The 27,324-nt window shown below is 45.4% G+C and overlaps 1 protein-coding gene and 1 long non-coding RNA gene across 8 annotated transcripts in view; one reads left to right on the top strand and one right to left on the bottom strand.

Annotated features, from left to right (window-relative positions):
• The window catches only part of NFIA (nuclear factor I A), a 561,924-nt gene that overhangs the window by 371,769 nt on the left and 162,831 nt on the right, over positions 1–27,324 (bottom strand). The gene's annotated exons all lie outside the window — the stretch shown is intronic.
• LOC141572107 (uncharacterized) overlaps positions 11,306–27,324 on the top strand; it is a 140,424-nt gene continuing 124,405 nt past the window's right edge. Inside the window, exon 1 of one of the 3 annotated variants that reach the window (XR_012497236.1) lies at positions 11,306–11,825. This is a non-coding gene — a long non-coding RNA (uncharacterized LOC141572107). Of the gene's footprint in view, positions 11,826–22,614; positions 22,861–27,324 lie in introns of those variants that run through there. The other 2 variants (XR_012497237.1, XR_012497235.1) reach the window with 2 other exon arrangements.

Here is a 27,324-nt window from a genome sequence, read left to right as displayed (position 1 = left end):
TCCTGTGAATCGACTAAGAATCAGGATTATGAGTCAACCAAAAATGTTATAGGACAAAAAAGTGCCTGTATAGGTTAGAGTAGGCAGACAGGACAAAATCTGATACTGTAGTAGTAGATCCCTTAAGAAAATGGCAATTTTTTTATTGTGGTAAAATATACATAACATTTATCATTTTAACCTTTTGTAATTGTACAGGTAAGTGGCATTACATGTATTCACGTTGTTGTGCAACCATAATCACAATCTACCTCCAGAACTTTTTATCACCCCAAACTGAAACTTTCTATCCATTAAATAATAACCTCCCATTCCTATCTATTCCCAGGCCCTAGAAACTACCATTTTACTTTCTGTCTCCATAATTTGACTACTCTAGGTACCTTATAAAAGTGGAATCATTCAGTGTTTGTCCTTTTGTGAGTGGCTTATTTCACTTAGCATAATGTCTTCAAGGTTCATGCATGTTGTAACAGAATTTCTATCCTGTGTCAGAATTTCTATCCTATTTCAGGCTGAATAATATTCCATTGTATGTATATACCACATTTTGTTTATCTATTCATCCACTGATGAAAACTTGGGTTGCTTCCACCTTTCGGCCATTGTGAATAATGAAATGCTGCTATTGACATGATGTATAAATATCTATTTGAGACCCTGTTTTCAATGCTTTCAGGTATAAATTCAGAAATGGAAATTGTTGAATCATATGATAATTCTATACTTAATTTTTTGAGGAGCAATCTTAGTTTATCTTTGGAGAAAAAAAGATGAACAAATTATTTAATGACTTGTTTTTCTTATAGAGTTGGTTTCATGAGTCTCAGGGATCTTGGATTCTAGTCCCAGTCCTGTTAATTGTGTGATCTTTGAAGTCATTGCTTATCAGAACCACTGTCAGTTTCCTTTATCTGAAAAATTGTATCTTTGAACTAGCTGACATGCAAGTTCCTTTAAAATTCTAAAGTTCTATAATTCTGCATATTTCCTTTGGTGTATGGGTTCATCCATGCATTTTGGAAACGTTTTTTGAATGCCAGATCATGTTTTTCTCAAAGATAAATAAGAGTTATCTAGTGGGGATGGGATGGGGAGGTAGAAGGCTAAGGTGGTAGTTGAAAGGAGACATAAAATGAACTGCAACCTAATGGGAGAGCAGGTGCCAAGATGAGGCTAAAGTCGAAAGAATAGGTCAGAACACTGTGGGCCTAAGGACCAACTTTGAAGATTTTGAACTTTATCCTAACATTAATGAGGAGCCATCGGAGGGCTTAACGAAAGTAGTAACAAGATCAGTTTTTGTTTAGAAAAATCACTCATACATTAATATAATGCCTTATATTGTAGCAGAAAACTTAGGAAAGTTAATATTTAAGTGGAATTTTTCCTTAATTGGGAGGCAAACAGTCTAGTTTTGGCTATATATAATATTCTTCATATAAATAATGTAATATTATAAAATCAGAGAATTATGCAGTGATGCTGTTTTCCATTTTTATATACTTCATTTTCTTTACTATGGAAGTTATGAGTTGTGCTACATCAACAAATTGTGTACTCATGAAAACAACAAATGATCTCTGATGGCCATTGTTTTTCAAGGGTGAAGAAAAAAAGTTGGTTTCTATCTTATATCACATGAATGCAGAAACAAATTGTGTGGAAATATTCTGAGGTTTAATATGCAAGAATAATGCCTTGGTTTATTGCAGATATTGAGGGTCATTCAATTACTAACGCCATGTTCAGGAAAATAATGCTGAAAAGAATGGCACTTACTTCAATAAAGTTTGGCAGTTTGGCATAGTTTTTACTTTGTGTTCACCAAGGAAGGAAAACCAAAATGAGAGCAAGGGGAACTAATTATAAAGAGTGCTTCAGTTTGGCAAAGATGCCTTGAAATAGCCCGTTTGTGCAAATAGAGCCAGGCCGAGAGCTGAAAATTTAAAGTTTGTAAGGTGCTTGATATGTTTTTGGTAAACTAAAAAAAAGAAGCACTTTTTCAAGAAAGAGCCCAAAGAATGGTGCTTCTGGTTTTAACATTATTCCTGTTAGTTTGCTAGTCGTCCCAAGAGCTATAAACTATAACAATAAATCAAACATATTTTAATTTGTCGTGAGATAACATATAGAAACAAAAATTTCCCAACTGGTTTTCTGCCAAAGTATTTCTACTAGTCCTACCCACTTCCAAAATTTATATTCACTATCAAAAATTAAGAAAAAATGGAACTATCAAGTAAATTAAGGTCTGGAAAATATTTACTGAATGCCACTGTAGCCAAGCACCACATGAGGTCTGGGGACGCAGGACAAATAAGTGGTGATCTGGTCGTCAAAAGAGACAAGTGACTCTAGACAAGGCTGGATTACCTTATTTGCCAGAAGGCCAGAGCAGAGTAACTTTCTGCAAGTCAGTAAAAACATATGACACATGACATTGTACCAAAGAACAAGGCCCATCTTACCTCACTGCTCTCCCTCCAAATCCAATGTCATATATTAGGACCATCTTGTAAAAGTTTCTATTTGAACATCAGATTGCAGCAAATCCAACATCCTATGTGGCAGTATAATATTTGAGTAAATTCTGAAATTATATGTATGATACTTGCTTCAAAGTGTGTGTGAAAATATAGCCATTTGTGTTCAATTTAGTTTCTCAAAGTCAAAATTTGAGAAGACAATTGAATTTTATGTTACAGATAATGTTTAAAAAGACTCATTACAATATCAATATAGGCACTATTTAAAATACTACTTGAATCTTTTTTTTTTTTTGGTAGTCTCACCAGGAAAGAGTTTTTCTCAGTAGATAATAACAGTGATACAGACACCTGTTATTTCCCAAACTAAACGTTCTTAATAGGAAAGGCATTGAAGAGCTTATAAAACTCATCCTTGCTTTTCTTCTTTTTCTGTAAATTTGAATGTTAATAATGACTCAAACCCACAGCGCTACAAGTGTCTGTATTGTTTTGACATTGTTACTTTATCACTCCAGTTGTTTCAATTTGCTAAGTTCTTTGCTTTAATTTTTTAAAAATTTATTGCATAACTTACTATTTATCTTAATAAATATGATAGATAAAATAGTAGACTTCCATGGAGTATAGATAAAGTAATTGAATTAACTTTGAAATGGAAAAAACCCTCCATTTTCACAGTTTGTGATACAAAAATGTAACACAATTCTAAATTGAAAATGAAAAAGCACTTTACTGATAGAACAATTCCAATATGAGGAAATCTGAAGTTTTTTACTACCTTATTTTATGGTACTTAAAAAAATTATTAATTCACTCAGAAAACACCTTAATTGATGTTTATAGAATTTAGATACTTTAGTTCACTTTAGTTGTAAAGCAGCAACCCATGAAGAATTTTACTAAACTTTTCCTATAAGAAAGATTTGTGATTTTTCCCCTCAAAAAAACTTTGATATCCCCAAAAATAGCAGTGATAAAATGCCAACTATCCTGCCGGAAGAGGGTCTCTATAAATGGCAAATCGTAGTTAATACAGAAGCGATCACAAAAAGTATTAATTCAGATAAACTTTAAGAGAGCATTCCCCAAGTTTAGAGCCCTGTCTAATGGCCAACAAAGACTTCTTTATTTGTTAGTTTGTATACATTCATAGGTAAATTAATACATTTTGGTATATCACGTTTATAGTTATAAATCCAATTCATGCCCAACTCTGAAGCCCTGGAATCTGGGTCTTTAAGAAAAAAGGACAGTGGGGGTGTTGCTGTCTGGGATAGTATGGGTTTCCTCGGGTTGGTAGGCCGCTTTTCTGTGGACCTAGATGTTAACCTACTTTCATTTGTCTCTATTCTAATGACTAAATTAAAATACCCATGTATACCTGCCACTAATGTAATATTAAATGTCAACTGTAACTGAAAAAATAAAAATAAGAATTTAAAAAATATATTTAAAAAGCTCTCAAAACTCAACAGTAAAAGAAAAAAACTTAATTATCAAATGTGAAAAAGACATAAAAAAATAAAATAGCCATCTATCTCCAAGATATTATAAGGTGGAAATTGTACGCTGTCTATATATCATGGGCTGTGTGAAACAGCAGCCCAAACACATGCCCAACTTAATATGTTTTAAATGTTGGAGCAAATGGGATGGTTGGTTTTGAATTCATTTGCACTCATTTTTACTACTTGAGACACACTCATTAAAAAGATGTTTTTCAACTATGTTATATGTTCACATTTAACTGAGCTGGATTTTCACTGCACTGCTGCATCTGGCTTTTTAATTTGCCTTGAACAGGAGTATTCTTTCATATCATAGGCAATTCAGGCAGACTTTATCAGGTAGTCAAGTTATCAGCTTGGCCTCTTCCTTCCCAATCTCCAAGGAAAATGGGGTCGTTTTCCACCCCGCCCCTGGTATCTGCAGGTTGGGATTGCAGATAAAGATAGGGACTGCCGAACCCAACAGGGAGGGCTGAATCCTGCTCTCTTTCTTCAGGGCAAGCTACTCATTTGCAATCAGCTCTGCTCTTAAACAGTTTAAAGCTGTTTAAACAGTTTAAGCTGTTTCCCAAACAAACTTGGGGAAAGTTACATCACCGTAAACAAAGACACAGTTGCTTAAATTATTATTATGCAACACTGTGTCATTACTCACACATCATGCTGCAATTATCTCCCCCAATTTGGCTATAGCTTCGTAGGCTGCTTCTGGAGAAGGAAAAATCTAGGATAAATATGTCAATGGCACCTTTCTGAGTGGAAAATGTTTCCCACCCCTGGAAACACTTTCAGGTTTTATCCCACTAACAAAGTGGGACGCTAAAGCTTTCTCCCAAGTCTTTGAAATCCCACATTTTAAATGTAAATCATCAGTCTGGTATGATCCATATGCTCAACTACAGAGAACAGCAATACAACAATAAATACGTGAAAGTGAAATTCTGGATGTGCTTTTTTAAAACTCGCAAACATCAGTACACATCTGGCAATTAATTTGTTAATTAGCCGTCTCCCTTAAAAAAAAAAAAAAAGGTGTCTGTAACCACTGGGCTGTGTCTGCCCCAGGTGATCTCTATGGATCTGGTAACGAGATTACCCCACCCCCACCCCCAGCTGCCGTGTTCTACCGCTGCATCGCTAGGTGTTTAAGCAGCAGACAAGCCAAAAATGTTTCGGACACAGTATTATTAAAAATGTGAAACCAAATAAAAATAACCGGTTTGCAAAAAGAAAAAAATTGGTGACTACTTGTCCGAAGAAAAAAAGCGAGAGGACAAATGACCCGCACAACTGCCTCTGCCCATTTTTCTCCCTTGACTGTCGCAGAGCTGACAGGAGGAGGATGGGGGTGAGGGAGGGAGGGATGGCGGGAAGAAAGAGGATTTAAAGCATCATCTCCCTATCTGCAAAGGTCTGGCCTCCCCAGTGCTCAGGAAGCGGTGGTAGCCATTTTCATTTTCTTTCTTTCTTTCTCTCTTTCTTTTTTTAAAGAACGTAAAAGGAAAATAAAACAGAAAAGGTATAACTCCCTTCCTGTACCACCAGCTCGGCCCCTCCCTCCAAGGAAAAAAAATATGTAAAAAAATCTCAGGTACAAAACCCAATCCACATGCATCCATTGAGGCTTCTGCAGTTAACTGGATTCTGATTTGGCGAGTTGCACTGAAGGAGACCCGATCTTGAAAAATCAATCCGTGCTCGCGCCCCCCACGCCGCCGCCGCCGCAGCTGCCGCAGTGGCCACAAAATTAGCGGCTCCGAGGACATTTTTGCCGCAGTGCACGTCCGCCGTAACCACCGAGCACTCGGGTGAATAATGGAAGTACAGGGTGGAGACAATCAAGTTGATTTATCACGCAAAATAATTCACTGCTTCAGTCCAGCTCTTGGTCCTGTCACTTTAAATCACAAACGCGTATACACAGATCCATAGGCGCCCACACATGCATGGTACACGTGTGTGCGCGCGCGCAGATCCAAGTGGAATGATTCCAGATTGCTTCACGTATATGAGGGGGTGGGGGGGAAAGAGCAAAAGAGCCCGTCACCCCAACCCCCTACCCCCACCTTTTGCAGCATGGACAACTGGCTTGTAATGCAGCTTGGAGCAAAATAAAGTCTGAACAAAACTAGACTGTGAGACTAGCACGTCCCAGAGTGAAAGTGAGTGACGTTAACGCAGACTCTGTAAAGACTCGGATCACTTGCAGGCAAACTAAAATCCCCCCCCCCTTTTTTTTTAATAAAAAAAGAAAATCATTAATTGAGTTCAGATCTAAAATGCTTTTAAAATGCACGGCACATGTCGAAGACTCTGCGACTGTAATTTCTTGGGTAAACATCTGGTGAAGACATTCCACGAACACATCTGAAAGGAAGAAAGGCGTAAGACAGCCCCCTTTTTTTATATATCTTGGGTCAAAAAAAGGGTTGTTAAAACTTTTTAGAAAGTGTGCTCTTAGTCTAAATATCTTTATGTACCTTTATGAACTCTAAGGGTGCATTTAGTTTGGGAGAAGAGGACTGAAGTGGGAGTGAGGAGTCCTATGTTCCAGCCAGGGCATGGTCTGTTAGCTTGGGCAAGTCTCTTTTTCTACGGCCCTCTTTTCTCATCTGTAAAATTGCAGAGAGTAAATGATATGCTTTCTAAGATTTTTTTTTTTTTTTTTTGCAGTGACACTCCATGGTTCTATCTAGGAGGGAATGATGATGGGGTGGGGAGCGCTGTTAATGTAGAGAGAAAAAGAGGTCACATTCTTCAGGTGGCATCTGTTTAAACTGATGGTGATGAAAATGATGAGTCCAGTATGACTGAGTCCTTAACGATAAAAATTGTGTCTATATTAAGAGCTGCTATTGTCCCAGCTCTGAAGTATATGTAGTCTATAATGAATGCTCTTTGAGAATGACAATGTAATCTTGTACTTATATTTTTGGGGGTAGGAACAAAAGAGCAAAAGAGTATTTTTTAAAAATCAACCAAAAGGATTTTGGGGTTGGAATAATTTTCAATATTCTTGTTTATAATCTGTATGTGAAATGCATTCAAGCACTTGGATAATTCAGAGAAAATAACTTTTTAATGGATAAGTGTCCACTTTAGTGGATAATGTGCCACATTAGCCATCTAGACCAAATTGACCAAATTAATGGGCTTAATGACGCCCTCTCCACTTTTTCAGAAAATAACTCCAAGCAGGGTCTCAGGGAGGGACCACTATTCCACACCCCTCTTATCTGTGTAGTGAGTGGTCAAGAATGTGGGTGCTACAGCGAAACCACTAGCTAGTTTTGACATGCACTCGCTGAGTAATCATAGACAAATTACTTAGTTCAGTTGTGCCTCAGTTCCCCACACTTATAAAATGGGGATTGTAATAGCAACTCATTCACAGGGCTGTTTTCAGGATTAAATGAGTTATCATATTAAAGTACTTGGAATGGACCATGGCACATGTAACAAACAGCTCAATAAATGTTAGAGGTTATTATTACTCCAATGTAAACATAGGGAAAGCGGGGTCAGATATAATAGAGGGATCTCTGAACTGCCCCTGGGTTTCAACTAAGACCTCTAAGCACTTTATTTTATCTGGCTTTTATGATGTCAGCTTAAAGTAAGGAGCTCAACAGTCTTTATTATTGTTAAGAAAAGGCCAGAACATTCCCTACCAAAACTCCATTTCCACACATACAACAGTTATGAAGCTGGAGAATTCTCCACTTGACCAGATCAATGCAGATATGTAAGACTGGCTCTATATTTTGAGTGCTTACTTATTAATGTGTGTCTTGACTATCCAGGTGGGAGGAAGCCAAGGTTCTCTTTGGAGAGAAGTTTCCAAGGCATCTGTGCCTGCCTGTTTTTCTTATGATACGTTCTTTCCTACGCAACTTGTTACCTCAGGCCTAGTCTCTGTCATTTAATTATGAAGTCAAAACAATCCCAAATCTCGGGCATGCTCCCTTTGTGTTATTATTAATTTAAAGGGGAAAGCGACATCCTGGATTTCTCTCCTCTCTTAAAAGACCCCCCAGAGTGCAGACGTGAAGGAGGCTTTCTCGGAAGGGTCACAGGCATGGAATGCTTAAGGGAGCAATTCTTCTAGTGTTTGCAATTGGGATTGGAGGTGAGTTACCGTTAAGCTTTATAGAGGAAGAGGAGATTAGGTGTTTCCAGAACAAGGTAGGTGCTGGCAGGCGTAGGTCACTGGTTGTTGGAAAGTAATGCCCCACATCTTTCCTCCTGTGGTACCTGAAGCCCCAGGGGCACTAACTGTTCTACCAGAGACCTCCCCAGGGCTGGCAGGCCTCAAACCCCTTGGGGTGCCTTCTGACACCAAGTGTAGGGGGGCGGCAGGCAGGGGTTAAGTTCTCTGTTAGCCAGAAAAGCGTCTTGCTGAGAGCGCGGGGAGGAAAACTCAGTCCTTCCAAGCGCCAGCATAAGCTCTGAACCTTACTTTGTCAATCTGATTAACACAATATCCTAAATAAATAAATCAATAGAAGAGGGTGCACTGCCTTCCTGCTTGCCTTCCTCTTCCCCCTTCATCATTATCACATGCACATACCCCTTCTTCTAAAGAGATGCTGAGGTGCCCAAAAGAAAACCCAAAGCACCTATACTTTAAAAAATTTCTGGAGCCAAAGGTGGGAAACCTGGCAAGTTTCATTCCTCCCGCCCGCAGCAACTTGGCACCCAGAAGCCGCAGGCGCCTGGGATCCCAGAGCGTTCTATAAACTCCGAGTCCCGGTGAGGACTTCACTGATTACGGTTCCTAGTGGCTCAGGGACTCCCCCAGCTTAAGAGGTACTGGGGGGATTTCCAACTCTGACGACATGGATCACCCACTCCAGGCCCCCAGAGGGGTGGGGTTCAGGGGAGGAAGGAGGGACGGAGCAGGAGGCACGGGAGCTGCTGGCAAGGTCATGACCGCAAGGCAGCTAGAGGAGGCTGCGATACACAGCGCCGGACGCCGCCCTCTGGCCCCAGTGCTAACCCTGCATGGGTCCTGCTCTGGGCTGCCCGCCTGGCACATCCCTAGGGGAAGGAGGGGACGCGTGGCCAATCCGACCCTTACTCTTATGGTGGAAGCTGAAACCCGGGCTCGGGGGCAAGATGTCCTGGAAGGAAGATCAGATGCCCCGCATAAGTGAACTTTAGGAGGGGCTCTCTGCACTACCACCCCCCTTCCTAGTGGTGGCTGTGAGAATTTTTGTCCCCTCCCCACCGCTTCTTCTTGCTCGGGGAACTTGGCCCAGATGGCCTAGTTCTCCATATTAATTCGTGGTTCCACCAACTCTGCAGTCTCTTCTCTCAGAAGGACTTCTAGGATGTCTTGTAATGAAGGAAACAAGTTCAATTCTTGTTTACTTTTGGAGAGAGTATTGTGTGAATTTAAATCTCCTAGGCACTAAAAACCAAGCGAAACAACAAAACCAAAACCAAAACATCCTGCTTTCAGGTGAGTGGATAGTGGACTCATTCCAAGCCTTCCTTGGGCCAGTCCTTTGCGCAGCTCATTGAGTTCCTGAATCTTTCAGGAACACAGAGCTCCTTTCACGCCCTTCTGGAGGGGGACTTAATAAGACTGCAATATATCACCACGTTTAAAACATTTTGCAGAGGCAAGATTTCCTAAAAGTGACTTGCTAGCGATGCATGGAAAAGCAAATCCGCTTAAAGAAAGAGAGAGAGAGAGGCCACTGAAGAGGAAAGGGGGAAGGCAGGACCCAGCCCCAATTAAAAACCGCAGTTTCCAACTTTTGAACCACAGCACTAATATTGTGGGGTTGTGGGGCTGGTGGGATATAGTGGCTACCCCACGAGCTGACAGGTTACAGATCTCCAAGGCTGTTTTTTCACTGCTTGTTGGAAGTACCAGATTTTTGGGGGATAGCACCTTCCCCCAATGACCAGAGAGTTAAATGCCACCCCCGACCCCTTTGTATTTTGTGGGCATGGGTTTGGACCCCGTATCAGCCTTACTCCTCACATACCTGAAGTGGATAAGCTCTTGTTATTTAGCAGGCAGTGTATGGACCCAGGGTGGGAATGTGGGTGCCAGTACGGATAGATGAAGGTGTGTATTTGTGCCAGGTTTGTTATCAGACCCTCCACCCCATCTAACCACTAAGAAATGGACTCTAACACAGCCCTCATCTCCAGTAACTCTCCGTGGAGTTTCTTTCTGGGAGAAACCACCACCTTCATTATTTTGCACTCAAGGTTTTTGTATTTTGTATAATGAACTCAACAGAAAAGTTGCAGAGTTTGCCAGTTCTGTGATTTTTTTCAGGTCAAGAGAACTTTAAAGGTCTTAGACCTCATAACTCTGGGGGAAAATCACTAAGAATACTTTGCCCAGAAAGTATAGCCTTCTAGCTTCATGAAGATAAGGACGGCTTACAGTAAACCTTAAAACATTCAAACTATAGTGCACCAAGTCTCAATTACCCCCCTTCGGAAACCCAAAGCACCCCCAAGTATTTCTGCTCCTCTTGTGGTTACCAGGCTATTGTGTAACACCTTCTCAAACTATCTCTTTGAATGGTGATTCTAACTTTTACAAAGTTTCTTGCTCTTTACTCTGATAAGTTGCACTTGCCCTGTGTGCAACACAAGCTTGCCTTGGCGCCCTTGACATGCTTTCAACCCCTGCTGGGAGTGTTTTAAAGGCTACATTTTAGTCTTAAGGGATAAAATGTTTTGATGTTTTATATGGAGAGTGCAAAGTGGGCAAGTTTGTAAGACACGATCGCTTAGCTTTGCTAAAATAAAGAGGATTGTTTCCACATGCCAGTCCTTGTCTGCTAAAATGCCAGGGCAAGGTACTCAGGTCACAACGTGAACGGGTCATCTGCTTCTCTAGCCCACCACGGCCCAGCTCTATTGCTAGGGATACTGGGCGTTGGGGCTGCTGCGCACACCTGCCGGTTTTTTTTTTTTTTTTTTAAAGCTGCAGCAGCATCGACGTCTGCTTAGGCCCCCTTTTCCATTAGAGCTACAGCATTTTTCTTGTCTGTCCTTTCTTAGGCAGTCCTTAGAGACCAGGCCCACCAATATTCCGGATAAAGTTAACGCTACCAGAAATGTGCACTGCATTAGGACCCCGACTTGGGACTCGTTGAACACCAGATTGTTACAGTTAATCTCACCTCTCTTTTTGTTTCCATTGCTCTGTTTTTCCTTTGGTCGTGTTCCCTACCTCCTGAAGTATGAGTTAATAAAAACACCACCCTATTTTTTTTTTTTTAAATAAAGTTGACACTGAATTTGAGAGTTAATGTTGCAACTAAACTCTTCCGGAGTCTACCGATCTGTCTGTCCGTCACACCGTTGCTGCCTACGTAACGTCAGCAACTTTTGTTCTTAAAATTCACCAAAATAATTCTTTCACGTCCTTGAGAAAGTATAATAAATGCTAATTGGAAAAAAACTCCAACTCTTATGTATTTTACTTTCTCATACCAAGGAAAAGGACTCCAAGCAAAATAATAAACTTCATGTAGTTTGTTTTTTAACTACTCTATTTTCAGTGGCTATTTTTCTTCCTTAACTAAATTACGCAGTTTCATTTAATTCCACTAACACGGTTCCCTACGGGTTCTCACGAACCCACTCAGCCATCCCCAAAGAATGAGACCGCAGGTAGTGGCAACCCACCTAGAGGAGCCTCCACATGTTTGCTTCCCGGTTAGAGCGCTCAATTTCAGAAGATCCGAGAAATTGTCTTCAGAAATGACAAATGGAGCAAATCATTTACCTAATTCATTCAAGAATCTCTATGGGAAGGACTTTGGAGGATGAAGATTCTCCTAATGAGGTACTAATGAAAATCCCTTTAGTCCGTTTCTCTGGGCCCCGCGAGGGCCGTGTCTGCTCTCTGTCCATGAAAGAGCTGCCCTAGCCAGAGGAAGCCGGGGTGGGGATGGGGGTCCCTTCCCATCTGCCCCCAGAAGGCACAACCTGGGCTCTTCAGCGACAGCGGCAACTCCCGACACCGCTGGGGTCACTATCTGCCGCCACTCCTCGACTCTTGCCACCCTCACGCCTCCCCTAGCGCGGGCCTCTCCTCCTGCTTTCCCATCTTTCTCACCCTTCCCAGTGATTTTTAGGGGTGTAGGATATGAAATGGGAATCTTTCCTCCACCACGAAGCCTACATCTTCAGCCTGCTCCCACCCGGGTGGATTGGAATTAAAATCCGGGAATTTAATTTTGCTGCAAAATCTCGGGTTCTGACGGAAGGACCGAAGGGAAGAAAGGCCCTGCAGGGACCGCGGGCCACCGAAGCTCCCACCCCAGCCCGCTGCCGACCCGCGGGGAGGATGAAAGCCAAGGGTCCCCACAGGGGCCGTCAGGCTCCGCCTGAGGCGGTGAAGGATTTGGGCCGAGGAGGCCAAGGCCGGGCAGCGATTGCGGGGCGGGGGCTTCAGGGCTAGCGGGTAACCAACCCCCCATCCCGGGCAGCGCGCTCTTGGCCCTGCAGGTGCACCCCCGCCCCCTTTAGGCCCCTTCGTGGAAACCGCCTTCCGGCCCAAGTTCTGTCCTTTGAGGCTTTGAACGAGGCCTTTCAGAAGTTTTTAAAGCTGCTCCGCCCAGCCCAGCTCTTACAGGGTCACAATCTCCCACATTCTTCCACCCCTGCTACAGCTGCGGGCAAAAGGTGGTGGTGGTGGTGGAGGGGGGTTGGTGAAGTGGCGGGGCAGGCCTAAGGCTCCGGGATCGAAGCGCCGCCCAGGAGCGCGAGGCTCAGCCCAGAGCGCTTGGAGATCCGGCGCCTGAGCCCGACCTCGGGGGGAAGCGCAGGCTCACTGCTGCGGCTACGCGCCAGCCCCGAGGTGGGAGGGGAGGAGGGGTGAGGAGAGGAAGAGAGATCCGGGTGGGGGGGGGGGGGGTGTCACGTCTACATTACCAAGGCTCTAGTGCTGGGCCAAGAGACTACCGGCGTTTAGGGGAGGTAGGTGGTGACCCATGTCCTCGCCCTTTAAGTTCCCCTGAGCGAATCAGAGCGCCACCTACAGGCGAGTTCCAGATAGCAGGAGGGAGAAAGGGAGACATGCCTGCAGTGTGGCCCCGTGGAAGCTGGGCCCTGTGGTTTTGTCCAGAGCCATCTTTCACTCAGCTCGAGTGTGAGGTATGAACTCCAGAGTTACGGGTCTGTTGGCAGCAGCAAGAGTCCTGAGGGTACTGAGAATGAGCTTGTGGGGAGTGCGGAGTTGGGGGGATTCCAGTACCAAAGGAGGGTCTCCTCAGGCTAGTCTCACGGATTGCGGCATGTTTCTTTAAGAGTAGCGGTGTGGCCTTGGACAAGTTTCTTAACCTTTCTGAGTTTCGGTTTCTTCATCCTTTAGAAGGGGAATAGTGGTACCTGTCTGACAGGGTCCCTGTGAGAATTAAATGAGATAGTGTAGGTGAGAAGCTATAGGTGTCTTCAAGGAGCTTTCATCTATTTCTAATAAGAAAAACTCTTATATACTAAGAAATCTAACTTACAAGACTTCATCTAGCGGCTTTCTGTTTCTTGAAGATTAGGGTCTTAGAAGAGGGTAAAGAAAGCCAAAGTGTCTGATTAGGATAGAAGGATGGGTTAGTGGAAGTTTTGATAACTACTCTCTCTAGCTAATCCCCTTCTCACAGACAAATAATAAGATTATATTTATGGACCACTTACTATCATGTTTCCCCGAAAATAAGACCTAGCCAGACCATCAGCTCTAATGCGTCTTTTGGAGCAAACATTAATATAAGACCCAGTCTTATTTCACTATAAGACTGGGTATAATATGATACCGGGTCTTATATTAATTTTGAACACCTTGGTGGTTTTGCAATGTTGAAGGTGTGGTAAAGGATGGTGTTTATAGTCTTAAGTAATAATAGAGTATTATAATGTTTCTGAAGGAAATATTGTTGGTAGAAGAAAGGGGTAAGGATGCAATGGGGTAAGCCAAAGGATGAATTGATTTATACTTTTATAAATATGAATGACATGTTTATTTAATGACTGAACTAACCAAATCTCCTCATAACAGATACGATTACACTGACAAATTTGCTAATTTGCTATAAGGAGCTATTGCCAAATTCTGGCATCTGACTTAGTGATAGTGCTTTGTTGATTTGGTTATAAACATTATTTACAATAAGTATTTTTATACATTAAATATCTTTACTAGTCTGTATCATGTAATAGCAACATTTTATCATGGACTGCATTACTCAGGGAGTTTTCTATTGTACAATTGCTCATTGGTTTCTCCTCTTTTTACCTACTTAAGCACCAAATCAAACCACTATTCCTACCCAGAAAATCTCCCATTCACACCTGAGAATAACCAAACGTATCAAAAGGTCTGAGAGTTAAACACTAGAAGGCTTTGGTTTGGAGCATTGGATATAGATGTGTGCTTCCCAGTTTCTTCTTTCTCCTACTGGGTCCAGCCATGATGTTTCTGCTTGCCAGTGCATTATCAAGAGCTCAGACTTTAACTGCATTTTACCTCCATCTTCTACACACTGAGAGTATTTCTAATAATATAATAGATTTTCATTTTGAAACAGATGCACAGGAGATTCATTAGCCAGAAAATCCCATCATGTAATTAACACCATAAAGTTATCAAATTTAAGGTTGGTCAGATGACTTTGGATTGTCAGCTTTGGGGGACCAGTTGGTTAATAAGAGGGCTTTGTGAGGGAAAACCGGTTGAAACCAACACATATTTGTGGAATACATTTTATGTGTTCCACACTGTTCTAGGTGCTAGTGGAGATATAGGGAAATACAGGAGTTTACATTCTAAGCTTTAAGGCGGAAACTTCTCCCCCTCACCAATCCTCAGGTCCATGCCTTAGTTCTGTCATAATAAAGTGATGGGATTAATGTTCAAAGAACATATACCCTACCTCAAATGTTGAGCTGACATATTTCCCTTCTGAAATTATTATCTTCATCCTAGAACTCTGTTACTCATTTCATCATCTTTGTGTATATTTATAGAAATACATTGAGAAAACACTTTAGGAAAGGTGGTAACTATAGTTTATGACCTCATTTGACATAGTCACACATACGAGGTCGTACAATTAAGTTTGCAAACTCATCCGAGAAAAAGTGCTCCATACCTCATTGCTGAATATCACTATAATCACTTTCAAAGTACTACCCTTGGGAAGCTATGTACTGATGCCAGAGCCTAGTGCACCCTTCAAAGCAATTTTAGAACTCTTTTTCTGGAATGGCCATCAGAACTGTTGTCGTATTACCCTTGATGTCCTGAATGTCATCAAAATATCTTCCTTTCAATATTTCCTTTATCTTCAGTTAAATAAAGAGGCATTGGGGGCCAGATCAGGTGAGTAGGGAGGGTGTTCCAATACAGTTATTTGTTTAGTGGCTAAAAACTCCCTCACAGACAGTGCTGTGTGAGCTGGTGCATTGTCGTGATGCAAGAGCCAGGAATTGTTGATGAAAAGTTCAGGTCATCTAACTTTTTCATGCACCCTTTCAGCACTTCCAAATAGTAAACTTGGTTACCTGTTTGTCCAGTTGGTACAAATTCATAATGAATAATCCCTCTGATATCAAAAAAGGTTAGCAACTTTGTTGCAACAAGTTCGTGAACTTAATTGTCAGACCTCGTATATACATCTATGAGACAGCATTGTACTTTGGAGAGACCTATTTTATTCTCTGACATATTAATTGTGCTTCTGTGTCATGGAAACACATAACGGTATCAGTCAGTGTGAGTGTATGGGTGTATATCTGGAGAGCTTAACTACCTCTTTTTGGTACCATTCCCCAACAGTACGCAATTTAGGGCTCTTTTTTAGTAATGAAAGGGCAGAGCTGGGATCCAATCTATAGGCCACTTCCAAACTCACTTCCATTCTTATCACCTGGATGAGTCAGTGCATTGACCTTTCCAAGTCCTAGTCACAGAACTTCTGAATGTGGGTTGTCGTGCGGGGCAGCCTGTGGGGTCTCAGCTCCCGCTCCCCACATAAGAACATAGGATGTGGCTAGGCCAAAAGGAACACCCAAGGAGCCACAGGTAGGGGAGTGATACCACTATAGTCTCACTGGAGGCTGGTTTCACACGACGTGCGACCTGCTGTCTGCTTTTCTGCCACCAACCAACCGACTCCACTCTCCAGCGCAGCCGCGGCAGTTATATAAGTGGCCAATTGGCTAACCGGCTACAGCTGATAGTCAACTAGCCACAGCCGATGGCCATCTACTACCCAAGCCAGCACCTTTCCATATGAGGACAAGAGCCTGGAAACTGCTCTCTGGGGCTCTGTCCCCACACTCCACCGCTACAGGGTCTCGTCTCACAATCTACGTGACAAGCATCTTCCATGAGGGTCCCTGTGCCATATTAGCCTACAGGCTACCCGACCACAAAACACCCTAAAACTTGACGGATAAGCCAGGGCCTTGGACCTTTTCCTCATTCACCGCCCAGCCACGTGACTTCAGGTGGCGGAGAAGAGAGGGAGCTGCTTGCTCTAAATCTGAAAGAGAATCAGATGTTAATAAAATATCATCAACATAATGAAACAAGGCCACAGAGGACGGGCGATCCTACTGTGCCAAATCCTGAGCCACGAGCCCGTGGCAGATAGTGGGGCTGTGCAAGTATCCTTGCGGAAGGACTTGAAAAGTCCACTGCCGCCCATCCCAAGTAAAAGCAAACTGCTCTTGACATTCGGGTGCAATGTCAATGGAGAAAAAAGCGTTGAACAAGTCCACTACATAATGATACGTTCCCAGGTAGACAGTCAGACGATCCATCAAATCGTGAATTGAAGGCACTGCAGCATGCAAAGGTGGCGTCACCTTATTTAACTCCCTATAGTCCACAGTCATTCGCCAGGTCCCATCTGGCTTCTTGACAGGCCATACTGGGGAGTTAAAGGGACTGTGCGTTGGCCTCACTATATATGCCTTTTCCAATTCCAGTATTGTACGACCAATCTCCTCCTGCCCTCCTGGCAGGCGGTACTGTCGCTCTGTAACCATGCGCCAGGGCTGTGGCAACACTTGAGGACGGTGGTGAGCATGCCCACATGTCACCGCTTTTACCACCCGGATTCGGAGACGGAACTCTGCTACTGACGTCTGCAAGCTGATGCCATGTAGCACGTCCACCCCTAGAATATACTCCGGAACGGGGGAGACATAAACCTTGTAGGTACGAAGGGGAAGCCTTCCTATACCCAGTGGTAAGGAAACGGCTTTCACAGTCACAGTTTTTCCCCCGTAGCCATCAATGCAGACTGCTGGTCCAGGGAACAGTTCTGGGTTCCCATAAACGAGACTGCAGTTGGTGCCAGTGTCAACTAGGGCCAAAACCCTTTGCACATTAGAAGGGGACCAATGTATGGACAGTTCCACGTGGGGCCTCTGGTCCCTTCTCATCCCCTCTGACCGGGTACCTTGGCCCCACCCCTAATCAAGCTGAAAGGAGTCGGCCTCAAGGCTGCATGAAGTTCTGGAGGGACATGGGTAACGCTTTCCCAGACTTCTCCTTTAGGCTTCTCCGGAATTGCTGTTCTGGACACATCTGTTTCCAAAGTTCCAACAAGAGTGCATTGGGTTGTTGGTCCATTTTTCTCCTGATCAACCCCTGCTGCCACGAGATCACGCCACATCTGTGCACATGTTACTCTCTGAGGCCCACGACCTCGCCCCTTTACCTTTGGTTTGGGCTTCCAGGTCTCAACTGCGTGGACCTCCTGTCTTAACTTCCTTTTTTTCCAGCTTTCAACATCCCCTAGGGTGGCCATGGCAGTTGTAACTTCATGGGTCCATCGCCCCACATAGGGTATAAGAATGGTGACCAAGGATCCAAAAGCACTCGCAGGTGCAGTATCCAAAACCAGATCTCTCATGCTGGCAGTAAAAAGCTCGTCATCTGGGCCCTGCATGTTGAGGTTAAAAATAGCATGTCTCATACCCATTTCACGGATGATTTGAGTAAGTTCCGTGTATGACTGCCATTGACTCACAGTGTCTGGCAGCTCGCCAGCCTGTCCCCATACTGTGCGTACTGCAGCAGTGAGCCACTCCATTAGAGAGTGGTTGCCCGGTCGTGGGCCAACCTATGGCGTTCTGTAACCTTTGTCACAGGGATGGATGTACTGTCATGAAGGCAAGCTTTTCCATGTCACCTGGGGAGCAGAGAATGCTGTCTGCTCCCTCATCCCATAAACGTAATAGCCAAGCCGAGACTGGCTCTTCAGGGCTCTGTCTGTACCGCCTCCCCAGCTCCTGCAACTCAGTGGGAATGTAAGGGGTGTAGATTGTGAACTTAGTCACAGCTGGGTTGCCGGCAGCAACGCCCCCGGGGCCCAAAGGTTGCTCACGTTTTACACTTTGCTTCAAGATTGGCCGGTCTTGGGGGTTGGGAGCTACATTGTCTCCACTCTCTTCCTCCGCCTCTGCCTCAGAGTCTCCACTATGGGGCCCCTCTTCTAACAGGCGGACCTGAGCTTCCAGCACTTCCAACCGGGACACCTGGTCTGGCACCTGGGCCATTTCATTAAGCGCATTTTCCGTGTTGAGACTCAAGGCCGTGAGGAACATCCAGCCCACGCGGCCGGCTGTAGCCTTCTCCTCCTCCAGCAACCGCTTAGCCAGAGCCTGCAGGGCCCTCTCCACACTGGCCGGAGAGCCGTCCATGTCTTCCCACCCCTCCTTGGGGGTCCAACTCCTGAGAACAGTGGCCACCGGGCACCACACACTGTGTGGGGGCCACCTGTCGTCCTGCCCAGAGTCAGACACCATTCCTACCTGGTTGGAATCCTGCTTGCCATGCCAGGTGTCTGAGTGGGTGGAGGCCTCTGTGTAAGATGTCCACAACCCTCGGAGCCTAAGGCCGCAGCAGATTACCAAATGAAGGCAACGCCGTCCATGGCCAAGAGGGTGATGTGCCATCTGGAGGCTGGAGTCTTCCAGGCAGACCGCGCCTCCCGTTCCTGGGGTCGCTCCTCATGGGCCTCCCGAAGCTGGGCTCTCACACGCACAAACTGTTCCACCATGCTTCGGTAGGTTTTGGCCGGCACCATACCCTGCTTACGAAACTGAGCTTTTATATGTATAAACTGCTTGTGGGGACAGAACCCCAAAAAGCAGTTTCCAGGCTCTCGGCCTCACATAGACAGGTGCTGGCTCAGGTAGTAAATGGCCATCAACTGAGATTGGATGGCCATCAGCTGTGGCTAGTTGGCCGTCAGCTGTAACCAGTGAGCCATTGGCCACTAATATAACTGCTGTGGCTACGCTAGCAGAGGAGAGAGAAGAATGGGGCCTAGCAAGAAGATGGTGGCTGGGCTGGCAAGAGCAGATTGCAGAGAGGCGGATGCCGCCAGAGAGAATATAGTGGTATGACTCCCCCATCTATGGCTCCGTGGGTGTTCCTTTTTGGCCTCACCATATCCTGCGTTATGTGGGGAGCGGGACCAGAGACCCCGCAGGTCGCCTGGCACGACAAATGGCGCAGCGAGCAGGGTCCCCTGCACGACACTGCTTCATTACCTTCCGGAGAGTTTCGGTCGACACCACACCCTGCTCGCTGCGCCATGTGTCATGCGGGGCAGCCTGCGGGGTCTCAGCTCCCGCTCCCCACATAAGAACGCAGGATATGGTGAGGCCAAAAAGGAACACCCACGGAGCCATAGGTAGGGGAGTCATACCACTGTAGTCTCACTGGAGGCTGGATTCACACGACGTGTGACCTGCTGTCCGCTTTTCTGCCAACTGACAGACTCCACTCTCCAATGCAGCCATGACAGTTATATCAGTGGCCAATTGGCTAACCGGCTACAGCTGACAGTCAACTAGCCACAGCCTACGGCCATCTACTACCCGAGCCAGCACCTTTCCACGTGAGGCCGAGAACCTGGAAACTGCTCTCTGGGGCTCTGTCCCCACATGGGTATGTCCCCAAGTCAACTGCATGTCAGAGGTTGTTCTGTGTAGGCTCAGCTCTGGGAAAGCAGACACTTAATGAAATGGCTTCTTACAACAGAGATGTATGGAGATTGTTTGATAACCTAACTGCTGTTTCTGATCATGGTGACCTGAATTTTCAACCAAAGACTTTGAGAGCCTAGTAAACCGATATTACATATTATTGACATTAGATAGACCAATCTGATGGACTCATTGCTCAGAATGTCAATTACTAGAAGCTTTTAGTATAAACTCTGTATTTTCAAAAAATTTAGATGCTACAAAAGATAGCAGTATAGCATTGTAATGCAGGGTCTCTGGTCCCGCTCCCCGCACAAGAACACAGGATATGGTGAGGCCAAAAAGGAACACCAATGGAGCCATAGATAGGGGAGTCATACCACTATATTCTCAATGGTGGCTGGTCGTGACACAAAAGCAAACATCCGCCCGTATCCCAATGATAGGTTTTCTTGCACCCCAGTCTCGCTGGCAGCTGGGCAAGACACAGGAAGTAGGATCAACATGATCCGCAATCCACAATCCGCTTGCTAACCGCACTTGCTAGCCACAATCCACCGTCCACTTCTCTGCCAACCAACCAACCCCCTAAGCGTAGCCACAGCAGTTATATTAGAGGCTAATGGCTAACTGGGAACAGCTGATGGCCATCGAGCCACAGCAGATAGCCATCTGATTACAACTGATGGCCATCTAATAACTGAGCCAGCACCTTTCCATGTGAGGCCAAGAGCCTGGAAACTGCTCTCTGGGACTCTGTCTCCACAAGCATGGACTCCAGAGTGTCTGGCGGCAACAGAGCTGACTGAATTTAAACAAGAGGGGCATAGCCACATGTTTATTTGAAGAACCTTTAAACATGCCCTGAAGAAGCCAAGAGATCATGGGAACAATTTTGAAATAGTTGTGTGGGGACAGAGTCCCAGAGAACAGTTTCCAGGCTCCCAGCCTCACGTGGAAAGGTGCTCACTCGGGTAGTAAGTGGCCATCAACTGTGATTGGATGGCCATCAGCTGTGGCTAGTTGGGCGTCAGCTGTAACCAGTGAGCCATTGGCCACTAATATAACTGCTGTGGCTATGCTAGCAGAAAATGGGGGCTAGCAAGAAAATGGTGGCTGAGCTAGCAAGAGCGGATTGCAGGTAGCATGGCAGATTACAGCTAGCAAGTGGGGTCGGTTAGCAGAGAAAAGTGGACGGCAGGTTGCGGATAGTGTGGCTCCTGCTTCCTGTGTCTCCAACCCAGCCGCCAGCGAGACTACAGTGGTATGACTCTGCTATCTATGACTCTGTGGGTGTTCCTTTTTGGCCTCACCATGTCCTGCGTTCTTATGTGGGGAGTGGGATCAGGGACCCCGTAGGACGCCCCGTGTGACACATGGTGCAGCGAGCAGGGTATGGTGCCAGCCAAAGCTCTCCGAAGGCAGTGGAGCAGTTTGTGCGTATGAACACTCAGTCTCAGGAAGACCAGGAGGAGCAGCTGCTGGAGAGCTGGACCCCCATGGAGGGGTGGGAAAACGTGGATGGTTCCTCAACCAGCATAGGCTGGAGAAAGCGAAGGTCGTTGCGGCCCTGTGGGCTGGGAAGTGCTTGCTGAGGCAGCCTGGATGCAGGACTGGTAGTCCCAGGAGGAAACGCTTGCTGAGTCCTCGGTGGGAGCTGAGGGTGAGGTCAAGGTCGTCCCTCAACCCCAGGATAGCCCTGGCGAATGACTACGGACTATGGGGAATTGCCTTCTATCCCTAATTTAATGGACCGCTTGACTGTTTGCTTGGGAGCATACCACCATGTAGTGGAACTGGCGGATGTTTGCTTTTGTGTCTTGACCGGCCGCCATTGAGAATATGTAAGCACCTTGACTGTGAGCCGCTGTTATTCCAGCATGATAACCTGAGAGCCCTGGCTGAGTCCAGGAAGTCTGGCTGTGCCTAGAGAGAGTGGCAGTGCCCTGAGAGGCCTGGCTGAGTCCAGGAAGTCTGGCTGTGCCCAGAGAGAGTGGCAGTGCCCTGAGAGGCCTGGCTGAGGCCAAGAAGTCTGGCTGTGCCCAGAGAGTGGCAGTGCCCTGAGAGGCCTGGCTGAGTCCAGGAAGTCTGGCTGTGCCCAGAGAGAGTGGCAGTGCCCTGAGAGGCCTGGCTGAGTCCAGGAAGTCTGGCTGTGCCCAGAGAGAGTGGCAGTGCCCTGAGAGGCCTGGCTGAGTCCAGGAAGTCTGGCTGTGTTCAGAGAGAGTGGCAGTGCCCTGAGAGGCCTGGCTGAGTCCAGGAATTCTGGCTGTGCCCAGAGAGAGTGGCAGTGCCCTGAGAGGCCCTGGCTGTGCCCAGGGAGACTGGCGGTACCCTAAGAAGCCCAGGAAGTCTGGCTGTGCCCAGTAGTACTGGTGGTGCCCTGAGAAACCCTGGCTGTGCTCAGAGAGCCTGGCTGTGTCCAGGATATTGCATTCACCTCCAGGCTCCTCGCACAGGGCCCCTCGCGGAAGACGCTTGTCGCGTAAGTTGTGAGGCAAGACCCTGTAGGGGTGGAGTGTGGGGACAGAGTCCCAGAGAACAGTTTCCAGGCTCTCGGCCTCACGTGGAAAGGTGCTCACTCGGGTAGTAAATGGCCATCAACTGTGATTGGATGGCCATCAGCTGTGGCTAGTTGGCCGTCAGCTGTAACCAGTGAGCCATTGGCCACTAATATAGCTGCCGTGGCTACGCTAGCAGAAAATGGGGGCTAGCAAGTAGATGGTGACTGAGCTAGCAAGAGTGGATTGCAGTTAGCATGGCAGATTACAGCTAGCAAGTGAGGTTGGTTGGCAGAGAAAAGTGGACGGCAGGTTGCGGATAGTGTGGCTCCTGCTTCCTGTGTCTCCAACCCAGCCGCCAGCGAGACTACAGTGGTATGACTCTGCTATCTATGACTCTGTGGGTATTCCTTTTTGGCCTCACCATGTCTTGCGTTCTTATGTGTGGAGCAGGACCAGAGACCCCGCCTGACACCCTGCATGACAAGTTGAAAGGGAAGAAGGGGTTATATTAATGATGAATTTAACTAGGGCTAAGGACATTGTCTCATTTAACCCTGTGTAATCCCCACAATATTGAGGCATAATTATCCCATTTCACAGAGGGGAACAGAGACTCAGTTTGTAAGATAAATGAGATGAGATTTAGACCTAGTCCAGTCTGGCTCCAAACCACGTTTCCCTACTTCATCCCCTTGATTCCAGGCCTTTTCAATCTGGCCTTGATTTACTCATCCAACTTTCTCTTCCAACGTGAATGGTTGGCTCTTTTTCTTGGCACCATTATCTCAAGCTTTACTATCTGTTTCCTGTGAGAAGCCTACAGAGAACCTCTGACCTGCAATTCACTTTCAGACATGGCTGCCCACATACAGAGGTTCTGAAACTCCAATAAACAGTTCCAATTTTACCCACTTTTCATTTGTACACCAAGCCTGGCTGCATCCATTTGAATATTTAATCAAACCAACTTATCCCCTTTTTAAATTTTACTCTCTCTAATCAGCTTTCAAATTCCTATTTTCAATGTCAATAACTGTAGGTTCCTGGTTCAGTGCTTCACATATTGTTGTCTATTTGGACATGTTTTTGCTTCTTGCTTGTAAGGCATCCAACCTGCCCTCAGTTTCTTGGGGTTAGGGGGCAGGGGACAGGTGCAGAAACACGACAAAAGGGGCCAGGTTCAGCCAGGTTCTCTTCCCTTGATCTCACTGTCACCCCCAGGCCGCAAATATAAAAGGTGAAAGGCGCCTCTACTGTCAAAGCCCCAAAACAAAAGGCTCAGGGGCTACATTCTTGCCTCAGTCCCAACAAAGCCATACTTTCCCCGTGCTCAGAAGGTTCTTTCCACAATTTTTGGAGCTGAACTTCGGTTCTCCAAGTCGCACACGGAATGGGAAAGAGGAAACACATGCGTGTTGTGGGTGTGTGTTGGATGGGGAGGATATGGCAGCAATGGTGGGGACAGGGTGACGTGGGGAGAAAACATTTCCCTGGGAACGCAAAGCTGCGTTTCTTGAGACTGGTGACTCCCAGGCTCTCCCAAAGAAAGCAGCAGGCCTAGCTCGTTCGTCAGTGTCAAATTTCAATGGCAGCGCAGAGCCAGCCTCGGTTAGGTGCCCGCTGGTGCCTTTCTGGGACTGCTATGCCCTTTGGCGATTCAGACAGAACCAACCAACAAAGACCCAGCAAGAGAACGGGGCAGTGGGAGGCCGAGAAAAACTTTCGTGCTACTCCCACCACAACCCCTCGCCGGCCCTTCACTCTAGGGACCTTCGCTGCAGCCGCCCCCCCGCCTCCCCCCCGGCCTCCCCCAGCACCTGGCCGCCACACCCCCACCCTCGCATCCCAGCCTGGGCAGCGTGCTCGCCCGGACGGTCCACCCGGGGTTCTCAGTGCGCGCGGAAGACACTGCCTGGTGCCAGGCGATTCCTTATCCCTAGTCCAGCCTCGCCGAGTTTGGCTTCCGCACAGAAAGTGCATCGGGATGCAAGGCAGTTTTTAGAGTTTGGCTTTCAGGGGTGAGCCTGGTGAAAACTTTGTCCCGACCCCTAACCTCCTTTTCTCTACCCGGAGGCTGGGAGCCGACAGCAGAGGGCGCCGTTTTAATGCACTTCAGTTGGGGACTCACGCTCTGGGAGAGCTGTGGCCCGGGCCACTCTGCGGTTTCCCTGGGGAGGGGCAGGGAGCGGGGAAGCTGCAATCTTGGGGAATCGCCGCGGCACCCTTTCCCGGTCTCGCTTACACTTTAGTGGAATGAGGGTAGGGGGGCTGCTGACCCTGTGTGGCTCAGAACACCCTGCAGCCAGGCCCCCCCTTTCCCTCATCGCGAAAGGTTGTCTACTTGTAGTGGTCACACCTGGCTTTTTTCATGGAATGAGGGTTCCTTGCTACCGTCTGGGTGAAGAGGAGGAGCGGCCCCTAACTGAAGCCATGACCCCCTCTAACTGCTAAGGAACGTGCCTGCAGGCGTTCAATTGCAAACGACTAATTAATTTTCCAACACTTGTGCAGAATACTTTAAAATGGAAAAATGAAGGTCTTCGATGAAAATGAAGCTTGATAGTGTGCACCTGCCTCTAATGTACGGTGCACGGTAACTTCCCCTCATTAGAGAGATGACTTGGGCTGAGAACAAGTCATATAGTGAAAATCACTTCAACACGTGCCTGTTCATATGCATAAACTCCTGTGTACCAGATGGCAAAATATAATGACATCTTAAACAGCTAATTGCATAAACCTTTTAATGCAGATAATTGCTGTATCAAAGTAGGAGTTAATAATTTCCCACTGTATTGCCTGGCTTCAGAGTAATCCTTAAGGAAAGTTGTGACAATTCTAACACACTAAAGTTCACCAAGCGGTAATTAAAACTAGCACTTAAATCATTTGACTTTCAAACCCTTAATTATGATTCAGAAGAACTGCTTTGTGGAAATCCAGAATTTATGGATAGCTATGTGATAACATTTAATGCTTGTATTTCATCAAATTTTCTTTCATGGCCCCATGCGGCATAATATTCTAGGGAGCCAATAGGGATTTGTTCCATTCTCCAAAATTATTTCAATAGCAAGAGCTTTGTATTTTGGGGCAAGAGTAGTTAACCTCCACTCCCAGATGGATCTGTGGATTATTTTCACCATATAAGTATTTATAGGGCCCCTACTATAATAACGAAGTCTAAGCCTTACGGAGTACCTGGCATTGTTCTAAGCACTTTACAGGTATTATCTCATTTAATCCTCAGAACAGCTATCTGAAACATGCACAATTAACATCCTCATTCTCCAGATGAAAAAGCCAAACCAAGCACAGAAATGCTAAGCAATTTGCTGAAAGTTAGCTACTAGAAGTTGCTGACCCAAACAGTGTATTGCCCCGTGGGCTAAGCCAGGGCCTTAGTAATACAATATTTCTTACGATTTCATTTTCTAATAATATTTAGAAAGAAAAGTAAAATAACGTAATTGGAGTTAGAAAAGGTAGTTGGCAGGTAGATATCTTTGTTGATTTTAACTTACAGCTCAAGTCCTAATATACTTCAGAAATAGATGCCTGCTATTTTCTATACTGCAGTTCTATAACAGTAAGTAAGCCAAGAAAAGTAAACCTTTCAAACTCAGTTTCGATTACATCAAATACCTGGTTTGAAAAGCATGTGTGGCTTCGTGTTTCTATTTGTCCATCTTCAAAAATATTAGCTTTCAACACCTTAAAGAGGATATACAATAATGAACACAGAACAAAATCCTGTTTATAAAATATACAGCGAATCATAATCTTTTTTCTCTGTGTTAATATTGTAGAGTTTTTCCTCTCCTCAGTTTGGGTAGACATATGTGGACTAAGATAGGAGACGCCAGCTAGTTCCTAGTCTGGGGGCCATAGCATCTGAAATCCTGTTGGTAAAGATTCCTTTCTGTGAGTTAAGCACTATTTCCTCTGGGCTGCTGCTCCTAAGAGCCTTAATTTAGTGGGAAGCATGTTGGTCTAGAAATCGGAAGAATGGCATTCTCATTTTAGTTTGGCCATGAACTTGCACTATGTCCTTGAACAAATTACTCCATCTCCCTGAAATTTAATTCCTTTGCCATAAAAATAAAGAACTCGGCTTATGATTACTTACATCCTTCCCGGTTTTATCATTCTAGAATGTTATGCAACTGCATCCCACCATTACCTTAGTGGGAATGAGATTTTTAGGTTATAATTTCTTTAACCAAAACAAAGTCCTGAACTTGGCGGAAATGAGTGTAAGAATGTCTACAGGGTAAGAAGAGGCTTAATTTAAGGAACATTTTTCCAGGTGCACTGCTCAGAGTTTAAAGAGATATAAGATATAGTTCCTGATCTCATGAGCAGTGGATGACACTGACAAGTAAGTAGAGGAGTACAGTGTACAGTGATAGATGCTGTGATAGAAATTAACATGCAGTGCTAGAAGACAGGAGTTACTCCTGTGAGAGGCTGTGGGAGTAATGGGAGATTTCCTTGTGGAGGTGACATTTGAGATGAATTTTGAAGGCTAAATCAGAGTTGATAGTGAATAGTAGAAGAAACGCATTCCATGCAAAGGACACTCTATCCGTGGTATAGGGGAGAAGCAGAGAGAAGGCATAGCTCTCTCTGAACTCTGGAGGCCAGTATTGATAGTTGTTAAGGTGTAAGGCCCAGGAGGAGTAAGTCTAGGCAGGAGAGGTAGGCACAGATCAGATTTTGAAAGGCCTCATTAAGGAGTTGGGACTTTAGTCTGTTAGTACAGGGGAATTCGAACCAAAGTTTGTGTATTTTAGCGTGTTGCTTAAGTTGATACTAATTTCTGAGTTACCATAA

The sequence above is a fragment of the Rhinolophus sinicus genome, linkage group LG06 (genome assembly GCF_036562045.2).
Source record: "Rhinolophus sinicus isolate RSC01 linkage group LG06, ASM3656204v1, whole genome shotgun sequence".
NCBI lineage: Eukaryota > Metazoa > Chordata > Mammalia > Chiroptera > Rhinolophidae > Rhinolophus > Rhinolophus sinicus.
This window is presented reverse-complemented; position numbering and strand designations above follow the sequence as displayed.